This window comes from Salmo trutta, chromosome 19, assembly GCF_901001165.1.
Source record: "Salmo trutta chromosome 19, fSalTru1.1, whole genome shotgun sequence".
Taxonomy (NCBI): domain Eukaryota; kingdom Metazoa; phylum Chordata; class Actinopteri; order Salmoniformes; family Salmonidae; genus Salmo; species Salmo trutta.
This window is the reverse complement of record NC_042975.1, coordinates 55905111-55916847: the sequence shown is the minus strand read 5'-3', so window position 1 is coordinate 55916847 and position 11737 is coordinate 55905111. Positions and strand designations below refer to the sequence as shown.

Genomic DNA, 11737 nt, shown 5'->3' with positions numbered 1-11737 from the left:
TGATTTACAGTTCATGAGGGTTGCCTAGTCACACATATGAAGTTGTGGAAAGATCTGACCTTTTTAACCCTTCAAAACAGCCCCTATGACACCGTTATAAGGCATTTCTGGTTGACACAGGAATCTGAACGTTAGGCTCTTATAGAATATTGAGTTTTAAGTGTTTCTGTTAAGAACTGACTTATTTACAGAGGGTTGAACAAGTGTGTGTTGTTTCAGAAAATCACAGAAAATCACAGAAATCTCGCAGAGCTCCGAAACCTGCCTTAACGGACTCATCTGAACACGCTGCAACTGGATATGTAACTTTTTTGAAAAAAAACCTCTTGTTGTTGAATATCACCAATGTGTCATTGTACAATTTCTCTGAAATGAACATTGGTAAATGCATGGTTCCTTTTCTCCTGACACCGTAGGCTCATGTAGTTTGATGTGAAGCGGTCAAATCAGCACTCTATTTTCCTCTTTGACTTTCAATCCCAGAAAAATAGCCTTAACTCGAAAAGCGTCGAGGCCTCGACTCCATCCTGTTCGGGGCCAACTGCCCATTATGCCAAACCCACGCAGACCGAGTTTCGTCTTCGAATTATCTTCCGTTTGCAGTGGCAGTCGGCCATCTTACCAATCTTTGCGAAAGTCAAATCTTACAGTGCCATAAAAAAGTACTGATTTTTTTGGGTTGCTCGATGAGGATGGGATTCGAACCCATGCATGCAGAGCACAATGGATTAGCAGTCCATCGCCTTAACCACTCGGCCACCTCATCCGTTGGTATACGAGTGGCAGTTGCCCCCACAAAACTGTAGTTGCTGCATGTAAACCCATGATTGAAATCAATGAAAGTTAGGCATAGCAACGGCAGGGCCATGTGTCGATCCCATCGAGACATTTAACAAATGTGTTGTCAGGCTGAGTGGTCTAAAGTGCTTGATTAAGTGTGTGGAGGTGTCGGTTCAAATCCCACCGTTGAGGTTGCCCGTGGTAAAGCTATTCTTCAATACCTGAATCTTATCAGTCGCTCTCGGAGTGTGCAGGGATTCAATATTCATGTGGGGCCATGCAAGAGAAGAAATAAAAAAACATTTGCGAAGAGGTTGGTTTTCCAATCTACACATGTAGTTCATCGCCTTCACCACTCAGATACCAAGTTCTGTGCTGTTGCGGTGGCAGTCGGCCATCTTACCAATCTTTGCGAAAGTCAAAATCTTGAAGTGCCATAAAAAAGTACTGATTTTTTGGGTTGCTCGATGAGGATGGGATTCGAACCCATGCATGCAGAGCACAATGGATTAGCAGTCCATCGCCTTAACCACTCGGCCACCTCATCCTGCGGTATACGAGTGGCAGTTGCCCCCACAAACTGTAGTAGCTGCATGTAAACCCATGATTGAAATCAATGAAAGTTAGGCATAGCAACGGCAGGGCCATGTGTCGATCCCATCGAGACATTTAACAAATGTGTTGTCAGGCTGAGTGGTCTAAAGTGCTTGATTAAGTGTGTGGAGGTGTCGGTTCAAATCCCACCGTTGAGGTTGCCCGTGGTAAAGCTATTCTTCAATACCTGAATCTTATCAGTCGCTCTAGGAGTGTGCAGGGATTCCTATATTCATGTGGGGCCATGCAAGAGAAGAAATAAAAAAACATTTGCGAAGAGGTTGGTTTTCCAATCTACACATGTAGTTCATCGCCTTCACCACTCAGATACCAAGTTCTGTGCTGTTGCGGTGGCAGTCGGCCATCTTACCAATCTTTGCGAAAGTCAAAATCTTGCAGTGCCATAAAAAAGTACTGATTTTTTGGGTTGCTCGATGAGGATGGGATTCGAACCCATGCATGCAGAGCACAATGGATTAGCAGTCCATCGCCTTAACCACTCGGCCACCTCATCCTGGTATACAAGTGGCAGTTGCCCCCACAAACTGTAGTAGCTGCATGTAAACCCATGATTGAAATCAATGAAAGTTAGGCATAGCAACGGCAGGGCCATGTGTCGATCCCATCGAGACATTTAACAAATGTGTTGTCAGGCTGAGTGGTCTAAAGTGCTTGATTAAGTGTGTGGAGGTGTCGGTTCAAATCCCACCGTTGAGGTTGCCCGTGGTAATGCTATTCTTCAATACCTGAATCTTATCAGTCGCTCTAGGAGTGTGCAGGGATTCTATATTCATGTGGGGCTATGCAAGAGAAGAAATAAAAAAACATTTGCGAAGAGGTTGGTTTTCCAATCTACACATGTAGTTCATCGCCTTCACCACTCAGATACCAAGTTCTGTGCTGTTGCGGTGGCAGTCGGCCATCTTACCAATCTTTGCGAAAGTCAAAATCTTGCAGTGCCATAAAAAAGTACTGATTTTTTGGGTTGCTCGATGAGGATGGGATTCGAACCCATGCATGCAGAGCACAATGGATTAGCAGTCCATCGCCTTAACCACTCGGCCACCTCATCCGGCAGTATACGAGTGGCAGTTGCCCCCACAAACTGTAGTAGCTGCATGTAAACCCATGATTGAAATCAATGAAAGTTAGGCATAGCAACGGCAGGGCCATGTGTCGATCCCATCGAGACATTTAACAAATGTGTTGTCAGGCTGAGTGGTCTAAAGTGCTTGATTAAGTGTGTGGAGGTGTAGGTTCAAATCCCACCGTTGAGGTTGCCCGTGGTAAAGCTATTCTTCAATACCTGAATCTTATCAGTCGCTCTAGGAGTGTGCAGGGATTCTAATATTCATGTGGGGCTATGCAAGAGAAGAAATAAAAAAACATTTGCGAAGAGGTTGGTTTTCCAATCTACACATGTAGTTCATCGCCTTCACCACTCAGATACCAAGTTCTGTGCTGTTGCAGGTGGCAGTCGGCCATCTTACCAATCTTTGCGAAAGTCAAAATCTTGCAGTGCCATAAAAAAGTACTGATTTTTTGGGTTGCTCGATGAGGATGGGATTCGAACCCATGCATGCAGAGCATAATAGATTAGCAGTCCATCGCCTTAACCACTCGGCCACCTCATCCATTGGTATACAAGTGGCAGTATCCACCAAAATCTGTAGGTGCTGCATGTAAACCCATGATTGAAATCAATGAAAGTTAGGCATAGCAACGGCAGGGCCATGTGTCGATCCCATCGAGACATTTAACAAATGTGTTGTCAGGCTGAGTGGTCTAAAGTGCTTGATTAAGTGTGTGGAGGTGTCGGTTCAAATCCCACCGTTGAGGTTGCCCTTGGTAAAGCTATTCTTCAATACCTGAATCTTATCAGTCGCTCTAGGAGTGTGCAGGGATTCTAATATTCATGTGGGGCTATGCAAGAGAAGAAATAAAAAAACATTTGCGAAGAGGTTGGTTTTCCAATCTACACATGTAGTTCATCGCCTTCACCACTCAGATACCAAGTTCTGTGCTGTTGCAGGTGGCAGTCGGCCATCTTACCAATCTTTGCGAAAGTCAAAATCTTGCAGTGCCATAAAAAAGTACTGATTTTTTGGGTTGCTCGATGAGGATGGGATTCGAACCCATGCATGCAGAGCACAATGGATTAGCAGTCCATCGCCTTAACCACTCGGCCACCTCATCCGATTGGTATACTAGTGGCAGTTGCCCCCACAAACTGTAGTGCTGCATGTAAACCCATGATTGAAATCAATGAAAGTTAGGCATAGCAACGGCAGGGCCATGTGTCGATCCCATCGAGACATTTAACAAATGTGTTGTCAGGCTGAGTGGTCTAAAGTGCTTGATTAAGTGTGTGGAGGTGTCGGTTCAAATCCCACCGTTGAGGTTGCCCGTGGTAAAGCTATTCTTCAATACCTGAATCTTATCAGTCGCTCTAGGAGTGTGCAGGGATTCTAATATTCATGTGGGGCTATGCAAGAGAAGAAATAAAAAAACATTTGCGAAGAGGTTGGTTTTCCAATCTACACATGTAGTTCATCGCCTTCACCACTCAGATGCCAAGTTCTGTGCTGTTGCAGTGGCAGTCGGCCATCTTACCAATCTTTGCGAAAGTCAAAATCTTACAATGCCATAAAAAAGTACTGATTTTTTGGGTTGCTCGATGAGGATGGGATTCGAACCCATGCATGCAGAGCACAATGGATTAGCAGTCCATCGCCTTAACCACTCGGCCACCTCATCCATTGGTATACTAAGTGGCAGTTGCCCCCACAAACTGTAGTGCTGCATGTAAACCCATGATTGAAATCAATGATAGTTAGGCATAGCAACGGCAGGGCCATGTGTCGATCCCATCGAGACATTTAACAAATGTGTTGTCAGGCTGAGTGGTCTAAAGTGCTTGATTAAGTGTGTGGAGGTGTCGGTTCAAATCCCACCGTTGAGGTTGCCCGTGGTAAAGCTATTCTTCAATACCTGAATCTTATCAGTCGCTCTCGGAGTGTGCAGGGATTCTAATATTCATGTGGGGCTATGCAAGAGAAGAAATAAAAAAACATTTGCGAAGAGGTTGGCTTTCCAATCTACACATGTAGTTCATCGCCTTCACCACTCATATGCCAAGTTCTGTGCTGTTGCAGTGGCAGTCGGCCATCTTACCAATCTTTGCGAAAGTCAAAATCTTGACAGTGCCATAAAAAAGTACTGATTTTTTGGGTTGCTCGATGAGGATGGGATTCGAACCCATGCATGCAGAGCACAATGGATTAGCAGTCCATCGCCTTAACCACTCGGCCACCTCATCCGATGGTATTTCAGTGGCAGTTGCCCCCACAAACTGTAGTTGCTGCATGTAAACCCATGATTGAAATCAATGAAAGTTAGGCATAGCAACGGCAGGGCCATGTGTCGATCCCATCGAGACATTTAACAAATGTGTTGTCAGGCTGAGTGGTCTAAAGTGCTTGATTAAGTGTGTGGAGGTGTCGGTTCAAATCCCACCGTTGAGGTTGCCCGTGGTAAAGCTATTCTTCAATACCTGAATCTTATCAGTCGCTCTCGGAGTGTGCAGAGATCCTATATTCATGTGGGGCCATGCAAGAGAAGAAATAAAAAAACATTTGCGAAGAGGTTGGTTTTCCAATCTACACATGTAGTTCATCGCCTTCACCACTCAGATACCAAGTTCTGTGCTGTTGCGGTGGCAGTCGGCCATCTTACCAATCTTTGCGAAAGTCAAAAACTTGCAGTGCCATAAAAAGTACTGATTTTTTGGGTTACTCAATGAGGATGGGATTCGAACCCATGCATGCAGAGCACAATGGATTAGCAGTCCATCGCCTTAACCACTCGGCCACCTCATCCGTTGGTATAGAGTGGCAGTTGCCCCCACAAACTGTAGTTGCTGCATGTAAACCCATGATTGAAATCAATGAAAGTTAGGCATAGCAACGGCAGGGCCATGTGTCGATCCCATCGAGACATTTAACAAATGTGTTGTCAGGCTGAGTGGTCTAAAGTGCTTGATTAAGTGTGTGGAGGTGTCGGTTCAAATCCCACCGTTGAGGTTGCCCGTGGTAAAGCTATTCTTCAATACCTGAATCTTATCAGTCGCTCTAGGAGTGTGCAGGGATTCAATATTCATGTGGGGCTATGCAAGAGAAGAAAAAAAAAAAATTTGCGAAGAGGTTGGTTTTCCAATCTACACATGTAGTTCATCGCCTTCACCACTCAGATGCCAAGTTCTGTGCTGTTGCAGTGGCAGTCGGCCATCTTACCAATCTTTGCGAAAGTCAAAATCTTACAATGCCATAAAAAAGTACTGATTTTTTGGGTTGCTCGATGAGGATGGGATTCGAACCCATGCATGCAGAGCACAATGGATTAGCAGTCCATCGCCTTAACCACTCGGCCACCTCATCCATTGGTATAAGTGGCAGTTGCCCCCACAAACTGTAGTTGCTGCATGTAAACCCATGATTGAAATCAATGATAGTTAGGCATAGCAACGGCAGGGCCATGTGTCGATCCCATCGAGACATTTAACAAATGTGTTGTCAGGCTGAGTGGTCTAAAGTGCTTGATTAAGTGTGTGGAGGTGTCGGTTCAAATCCCACCGTTGAGGTTGCCCGTGATAAAGCTATTCTTCAATACCTGAAACTTATCAGTCGCTCTCGGAGTGTGCAGGGATCCAATATTCATGTGGGGCTATGCAAGAGAAGAAATAAAAAAACATTTGCGAAGAGGTTGGTTTTCCAATCTACACATGTAGTTCATCGCCTTCACCACTCAGATACCAAGTTCTGTGCTGTTGCAGTGGCAGTCGGCCATCTTACCAATCTTTGCGAAAGTCAAAATCTTGGAGTGCCATAAAAATAACTGATTTTTTGGGTTGCTCGATGAGGATGGGATTCGAACCCATGCATGCAGAGCACAATGGATTAGCAGTCCATCGCCTTAACCACTCGGCCACCTCATCCGCTGGTATACGAGTGGCAGTTGCCCCCACAAACTGTAGTTGCTGTATGTAAACCCATGATTGAAATCAATGAAAGTTAGGCATAGCAACGGCAGGGCCATGTGTCGATCCCATCGAGACATTTAACAAATGTGTTGTCAGGCTGAGTGGTCTAAAGTGCTTGATTAAGTGTGTGGAGGTGTCGGTTCAAATCCCACCATTGAGGTTGCCCGTGGTAATGCTATTCTTCAATACCTGAATCTTATCAGTCGCTCTAGGAGTGTGCAGGGATTCTAATATTCATGTGGGGCCTATGCAAGAGAAGAAATAAAAAAACATTTGCGAAGAGGTTGGTTTTCCAATCTACACATGTAGTTCATCGCCTTCACCACTCAGATACCAAGTTCTGTGCTGTTGCGGTGGCAGTCGGCCATCTTACCAATCTTTGCGAAAGTCAAAATCTTGCAGTGCCATAAAAAAGTACTGATTTTTTGGGTTGCTCGATGAGGATGGGATTCGAACCCATGCATGCAGAGCACAATGGATTAGCAGTCCATCGCCTTAACCACTCGGCCACCTCATCCATTGGTATACAAGTGGCAGTTGCCCCCACAAACTGTAGTTGCTGCATGTAAACCCATGATTGAAATCAATGAAAGTTAGGCATAGCAACGGCAGGGCCATGTGTCGATCCCATCGAGACATTTAACAAATGTGTTGTCAGGCTGAGTGGTCTAAAGTGCTTGATTAAGTGTGTGGAGGTGTCGGTTCAAATCCCACCGTTGAGGTTGCCCGTGGTAAAGCTATTCTTCAATACCTGAATCTTATCAGTCGCTCTAGGAGTGTGCAGGGATTCTATATTCATGTGGGGCCATGCAAGAGAAGAAATAAAAAAACATTTGCGAAGAGGTTGGTTTTCCAATCTACACATGTAGTTCATCGCCTTCACCACTCAGATACCAAGTTCTGTGCTGTTGCGGTGGCAGTCGGCCATCTTACCAATCTTTGCGAAAGTCAAAAACTTGCAGTGCCATAAAAAGTACTGATTTTTTGGGTTGCTCGATGAGGATGGGATTCGAACCCATGCATGCAGAGCACAATGGATTAGCAGTCCATCGCCTTAACCACTCGGCCACCTCATCCATTGGTATACGAGTGGCAGTTGCCCCCACAAACTGTAGTTGCTGCATGTAAACCCATGATTGAAATCAATGAAAGTTAGGCATAGCAACGGCAGGGCCATGTGTCGATCCCATCGAGACATTTAACAAATGTGTTGTCAGGCTGAGTGGTCTAAAGTGCTTGATTAAGTGTGTGGAGGTGTCGGTTCAAATCCCACCGTTGAGGTTGCCCGTGGTAAAGCTATTCTTCAATACCTGAATCTTATCAGTCGCTCTAGGAGTGTGCAGGGATTCTATATTCATGTGGGGCCATGCAAGAGAAGAAATAAAAAAACATTTGCGAAGAGGTTGGTTTTCCAATCTACACATGTAGTTCATCGCCTTCACCACTCAGATACCAAGTTCTGTGCTGTTGCAGTGGCAGTCGGCCATCTTACCAATCTTTGCGAAAGTCAAAATCTTGCAGTGCCATAAAAAAGTACTGATTTTTTGGGTTGCTCGATGAGGATGGGATTCGAACCCATGCATGCAGAGCACAATGGATTAGCAGTCCATCGCCTTAACCACTCGGCCACCTCATCCGTTGGTATATGAGTGGCAGTTGCCCCCACAAACTGTAGTGCTGCATGTAAACCCATGATTGAAATCAATGAAAGTTAGGCATAGCAACGGCAGGGCCATGTGTCGATCCCATCGAGACATTTAACAAATGTGTTGTCAGGCTGAGTGGTCTAAAGTGCTTGATTAAGTGTGTGGAGGTGTCGGTTCAAATCCCACCGTTGAGGTTGCCCTTGGTAAAGCTATTCTTCAATACCTGAATCTTATCAGTCGCTCTAGGAGTGTGCAGGGATTCTATATTCATGTGGGGCTATGCAAGAGAAGAAATAAAAAAACTTTGCGAAGAGGTTGGTTTTCCAATCTACACATGTAGTTCATCGCCTTCACCACTCAGATACCAAGTTCTGTGCTGTTGCGGTGGCAGTCGGCCATCTTACCAATCTTTGCGAAAGTCAAAATCTTAGAGTGCCATAAAAAGTACTGATTTTTTGGGTTGCTCGATGAGGATGGGATTCGAACCCATGCATGCAGAGCACAATGGATTAGCAGTCCATCGCCTTAACCACTCGGCCACCTCATCCGATGGTATACGAGTGGCAGTTGCCCCCACAAACTGTAGTTGCTGCATGTAAACCCATGATTGAAATCAATGAAAGTTAGGCATAGCAACGGCAGGGCCATGTGTCGATCCCATCGAGACATTTAACAAATGTGTTGTCAGGCTGAGTGGTCTAAAGTGCTTGATTAAGTGTGTGGAGGTGTCGGTTCAAATCCCACCGTTGAGGTTGCCCGTGGTAATGCTATTCTTCAATACCTGAATCTTATCAGTCGCTCTAGGAGTGTGCAGGGATTCTATATTCATGTGGGGCCATGCAAGAGAAGAAATCAAAAAACTTTGCGAAGAGGTTGGTTTTCCAATCTACACATGTAGTTCATCGCCTTCACCACTCAGATACCAAGTTCTGTGCTGTTGCGACGGCAGTCGGCCATCTTACCAATCTTTGCGAAAGTCAAGATCTTGCAGTGCCTTAAGAAAGTACAGATTTTTTGGGTTGCTCGATGAGGATGGGATTCGAACCCATGCATGCAGAGCACAATGGATTAGCAGTCCATCACCTTAACCACTCGGCCACCTCATCCTTTGGTATAGAAGTGGCAGTTGCCCCCACAAACTGTAGTTGCTGTATGTAAACCCATGATTGAAATCAATGAAAGTTAGGCATAGCAACGGCAGGGCCATGTGTCGATCCCATCGAGACATTTAACAAATGTGTTGTCAGGCTGAGTGGTCTAAAGTGCTTGATTAAGTGTGTGGAGGTGTCGGTTCAAATCCCACCGTTGAGGTTGCCCGTGGTAAAGCTATTCTTCAATACCTGAATCTTATCAGTCGCTCTAGGAGTGTGCAGGGATTCTATATTCATGTGGGGCCAGGCAAGAGAAGAAATAAAAAAACTTTGCGAAGAGGTTGGTTTTCCAATCTACACATGTAGTTCATCGCGTTCACCACTCAGATACCAAGTTCTGTGCTGTTGCGGTGGCAGTCGGCCATCTTACCAATCTTTGCGAAAGTCAAAATCCTAGAGTGCCTTAAGAAAGTACTGATTTTTTGGGTTGCTCGATGAGGATGGGATTCGAACCCATGCATGCAGAGCACAATGGATTAGCAGTCCATCACCTTAACCACTCGGCCACCTCATCCGTTGGTATAGAAGTGGCAGTTGCCCCCACAAACTGTAGTTGCTGTATGTAAACCCATGATTGAAATCAATGAAAGTTAGGCATAGCAACGGCAGGGCCATGTGTCGATCCCATCGAGACATTTAACAAATGTGTTGTCAGGCTGAGTGGTCTAAAGTGCTTGATTAAGTGTGTGGAGGTGTCGGTTCAAATCCCACCATTGAGGTTGCCCTTGGTAAAGCTATTCTTCAATACCTGAAACTTATCAGTTTCTGCAGGAGTGTGCAGGGATTCTATATTCATGTGAGGCCATGCAAGAGAAGAAATAAAAAAACTTTGCGAAGAGATTGGTTTTCCAATCTACACATGTAGTTCATCGCGTTCACCACTCAGATACCAAGTTCTGTGCTGTTGCGGTGGCAGTCGGCCTTCTTACCAATCTTTGCGAAAGTCAAAATCCTAGAGTGCCTTAAGAAAGTACTGATTTTTTGGGTTGCTTGATGAGGATGGGATTCGAACCCATGCATGCAGAGCACAATGGATTAGCAGTCCATCACCTTAACCACTCGGCCACCTCATCCGGTGGTGTACAATTGGCAGTTGCCCCCACAAACTGTAGTTGCTGTATGTAAACCCATGATTGAAATCAATGAAAGTTAGGCATAGAAACGGCAGGGCCATGTGTCGATCCCATCGAGACATCTAACAAATGTGTTGTCAGGCTGAGTGGTCTAAAGTGCTTGATTAAGTGTGTGGAGGTGTCGGTTCAAATCCCACCGTTGAGGTTGCCCTTTGTAAAGCTATTCTTCAATACCTGAATCTTATCAGTTGCTCTCGGAGTGTGCAGGGATCCAATATTCATGTGGGGCTATGCAAGAGAAGAAATAAAAAAACATTTGCGAAGAGGTTGGTTTTCCAATCTACACATGTAGTTCATCGCCTTCACCACTCAGATACCAAGTTCTGTGCTGTTGCGGTGGCAGTCGGCCATCTTACCAATCTTTGCGAAAGTCAAAATCTTGCAGTGCCATAAAAAGTACAGATGTTTTGGGTTGCTCGATGAGGATGGGATTCGAAACCCATGCATGCAGAGCACAATGGATTAGCAGTCCATCGCCTTAACCACTCGGCCACCTCATCCTTTGGTATACAAGTGGCAGTATCCCCCACAAACTGTAGGTGCTGCATGTAAAGCCATGATTGAAATCAATGAAAGTTAGGCATAGCAACGGCAGGGCCATGTGTCGATCCCATCGAGACATTTAACAAATGTGTTGTCAGGCTGAGTGGTCTAAAGTGCTTGATTAAGTGTGTGGAGGTGTCGGTTCAAATCCCACCATTGAGGTTGCCCTTGGTAAAGCTATTCTTCAATACATGAATCGTATCAGTCGCTCTAGGAGTGTGCAGGGATTCAATATTCATGTGGGGCCATGCAAGAGAAGAAATAAGAAAACATTTGCGAAGAGGTTGGTTTTCCAATCTACACATGTAGTTCATCGCCTTCACCACTCAGATACCAAGTTCTGTGCTGTTGCGGTGGCAGTCGGCCATCTTACCAGTCTATGCGAAAGTCTAAATCTTGCAGTGCCATAAAAAAGTACTGATTTTTTGGGTTGCTCGATGAGGATGGGATTCGAACCGATGCATGCAGAGCACAATGGATTAGCAGTCCATCACCTTAACATCTCCGCCACCTCATCCGGTGGTATACAAGTGGCAGTTGCCCCCACAAACTGTAGTTGCTGTATGTAAACCCATGATTGAAATCAATGAAAGTTAGACATAAAAACGGCAGGGCCATGTGTCGATCCCATCGAGATATGTAACAAATGTTTTGTCAAGCTGAGTGGTCTAAAGTTCTTGATTAAGTGTGTGGAGGTGTCGGTTCAAATCCCACAGTTGAGGTTGCCCGTGGTAAAGCTATTCTTCAATACCTGAATCTTATCAGTCGCTCTAGGAGTGTGCAGGGATTCTATATTCATGTGGGGCTATGCAAGAGAAGAAATTAAAAAAACATTCGCGAAGAGGTTGGTTT

At 45.1% G+C, this 11737-nt stretch overlaps 19 non-coding genes across 19 annotated transcripts; all 19 read right to left on the bottom strand.

Annotated features, from left to right (window-relative positions):
- Window positions 1-684: 684 nt before the first annotated feature.
- Window positions 685-766, bottom strand: trnas-gcu (transfer RNA serine (anticodon GCU)). The gene has a single exon. It is a non-coding gene; the product is annotated as a tRNA-Ser (tRNA).
- Window positions 767-1245: 479 nt separating this feature from the next.
- On the bottom strand, window positions 1246-1327 carry trnas-gcu (transfer RNA serine (anticodon GCU)). The gene has a single exon. It is a non-coding gene; the product is annotated as a tRNA-Ser (tRNA).
- A 479-nt stretch (window positions 1328-1806) lies between these two features.
- Window positions 1807-1888, bottom strand: trnas-gcu (transfer RNA serine (anticodon GCU)). Its single transcript has one exon. It is a non-coding gene; the product is annotated as a tRNA-Ser (tRNA).
- Window positions 1889-2364: 476 nt separating this feature from the next.
- On the bottom strand, window positions 2365-2446 carry trnas-gcu (transfer RNA serine (anticodon GCU)). The gene has a single exon. It is a non-coding gene; the product is annotated as a tRNA-Ser (tRNA).
- A 480-nt stretch (window positions 2447-2926) lies between these two features.
- On the bottom strand, window positions 2927-3008 carry trnas-gcu (transfer RNA serine (anticodon GCU)). Its single transcript has one exon. It is a non-coding gene; the product is annotated as a tRNA-Ser (tRNA).
- A 480-nt stretch (window positions 3009-3488) lies between these two features.
- On the bottom strand, window positions 3489-3570 carry trnas-gcu (transfer RNA serine (anticodon GCU)). Its single transcript has one exon. It is a non-coding gene; the product is annotated as a tRNA-Ser (tRNA).
- A 479-nt stretch (window positions 3571-4049) lies between these two features.
- On the bottom strand, window positions 4050-4131 carry trnas-gcu (transfer RNA serine (anticodon GCU)). Its single transcript has one exon. It is a non-coding gene; the product is annotated as a tRNA-Ser (tRNA).
- A 480-nt stretch (window positions 4132-4611) lies between these two features.
- Window positions 4612-4693, bottom strand: trnas-gcu (transfer RNA serine (anticodon GCU)). Its single transcript has one exon. It is a non-coding gene; the product is annotated as a tRNA-Ser (tRNA).
- A 477-nt stretch (window positions 4694-5170) lies between these two features.
- On the bottom strand, window positions 5171-5252 carry trnas-gcu (transfer RNA serine (anticodon GCU)). Its single transcript has one exon. It is a non-coding gene; the product is annotated as a tRNA-Ser (tRNA).
- A 476-nt stretch (window positions 5253-5728) lies between these two features.
- trnas-gcu (transfer RNA serine (anticodon GCU)) lies at window positions 5729-5810 on the bottom strand. Its single transcript has one exon. It is a non-coding gene; the product is annotated as a tRNA-Ser (tRNA).
- A 475-nt stretch (window positions 5811-6285) lies between these two features.
- On the bottom strand, window positions 6286-6367 carry trnas-gcu (transfer RNA serine (anticodon GCU)). The gene has a single exon. It is a non-coding gene; the product is annotated as a tRNA-Ser (tRNA).
- A 480-nt stretch (window positions 6368-6847) lies between these two features.
- trnas-gcu (transfer RNA serine (anticodon GCU)) lies at window positions 6848-6929 on the bottom strand. Its single transcript has one exon. It is a non-coding gene; the product is annotated as a tRNA-Ser (tRNA).
- A 477-nt stretch (window positions 6930-7406) lies between these two features.
- On the bottom strand, window positions 7407-7488 carry trnas-gcu (transfer RNA serine (anticodon GCU)). The gene has a single exon. It is a non-coding gene; the product is annotated as a tRNA-Ser (tRNA).
- A 478-nt stretch (window positions 7489-7966) lies between these two features.
- trnas-gcu (transfer RNA serine (anticodon GCU)) lies at window positions 7967-8048 on the bottom strand. The gene has a single exon. It is a non-coding gene; the product is annotated as a tRNA-Ser (tRNA).
- Window positions 8049-8523: 475 nt separating this feature from the next.
- trnas-gcu (transfer RNA serine (anticodon GCU)) lies at window positions 8524-8605 on the bottom strand. Its single transcript has one exon. It is a non-coding gene; the product is annotated as a tRNA-Ser (tRNA).
- A 477-nt stretch (window positions 8606-9082) lies between these two features.
- On the bottom strand, window positions 9083-9164 carry trnas-gcu (transfer RNA serine (anticodon GCU)). Its single transcript has one exon. It is a non-coding gene; the product is annotated as a tRNA-Ser (tRNA).
- Window positions 9165-9641: 477 nt separating this feature from the next.
- trnas-gcu (transfer RNA serine (anticodon GCU)) lies at window positions 9642-9723 on the bottom strand. Its single transcript has one exon. It is a non-coding gene; the product is annotated as a tRNA-Ser (tRNA).
- Window positions 9724-10200: 477 nt separating this feature from the next.
- trnas-gcu (transfer RNA serine (anticodon GCU)) lies at window positions 10201-10282 on the bottom strand. The gene has a single exon. It is a non-coding gene; the product is annotated as a tRNA-Ser (tRNA).
- A 477-nt stretch (window positions 10283-10759) lies between these two features.
- On the bottom strand, window positions 10760-10842 carry trnas-gcu (transfer RNA serine (anticodon GCU)). The gene has a single exon. It is a non-coding gene; the product is annotated as a tRNA-Ser (tRNA).
- Between the last annotated feature and the right edge of the window lie 895 nt (window positions 10843-11737).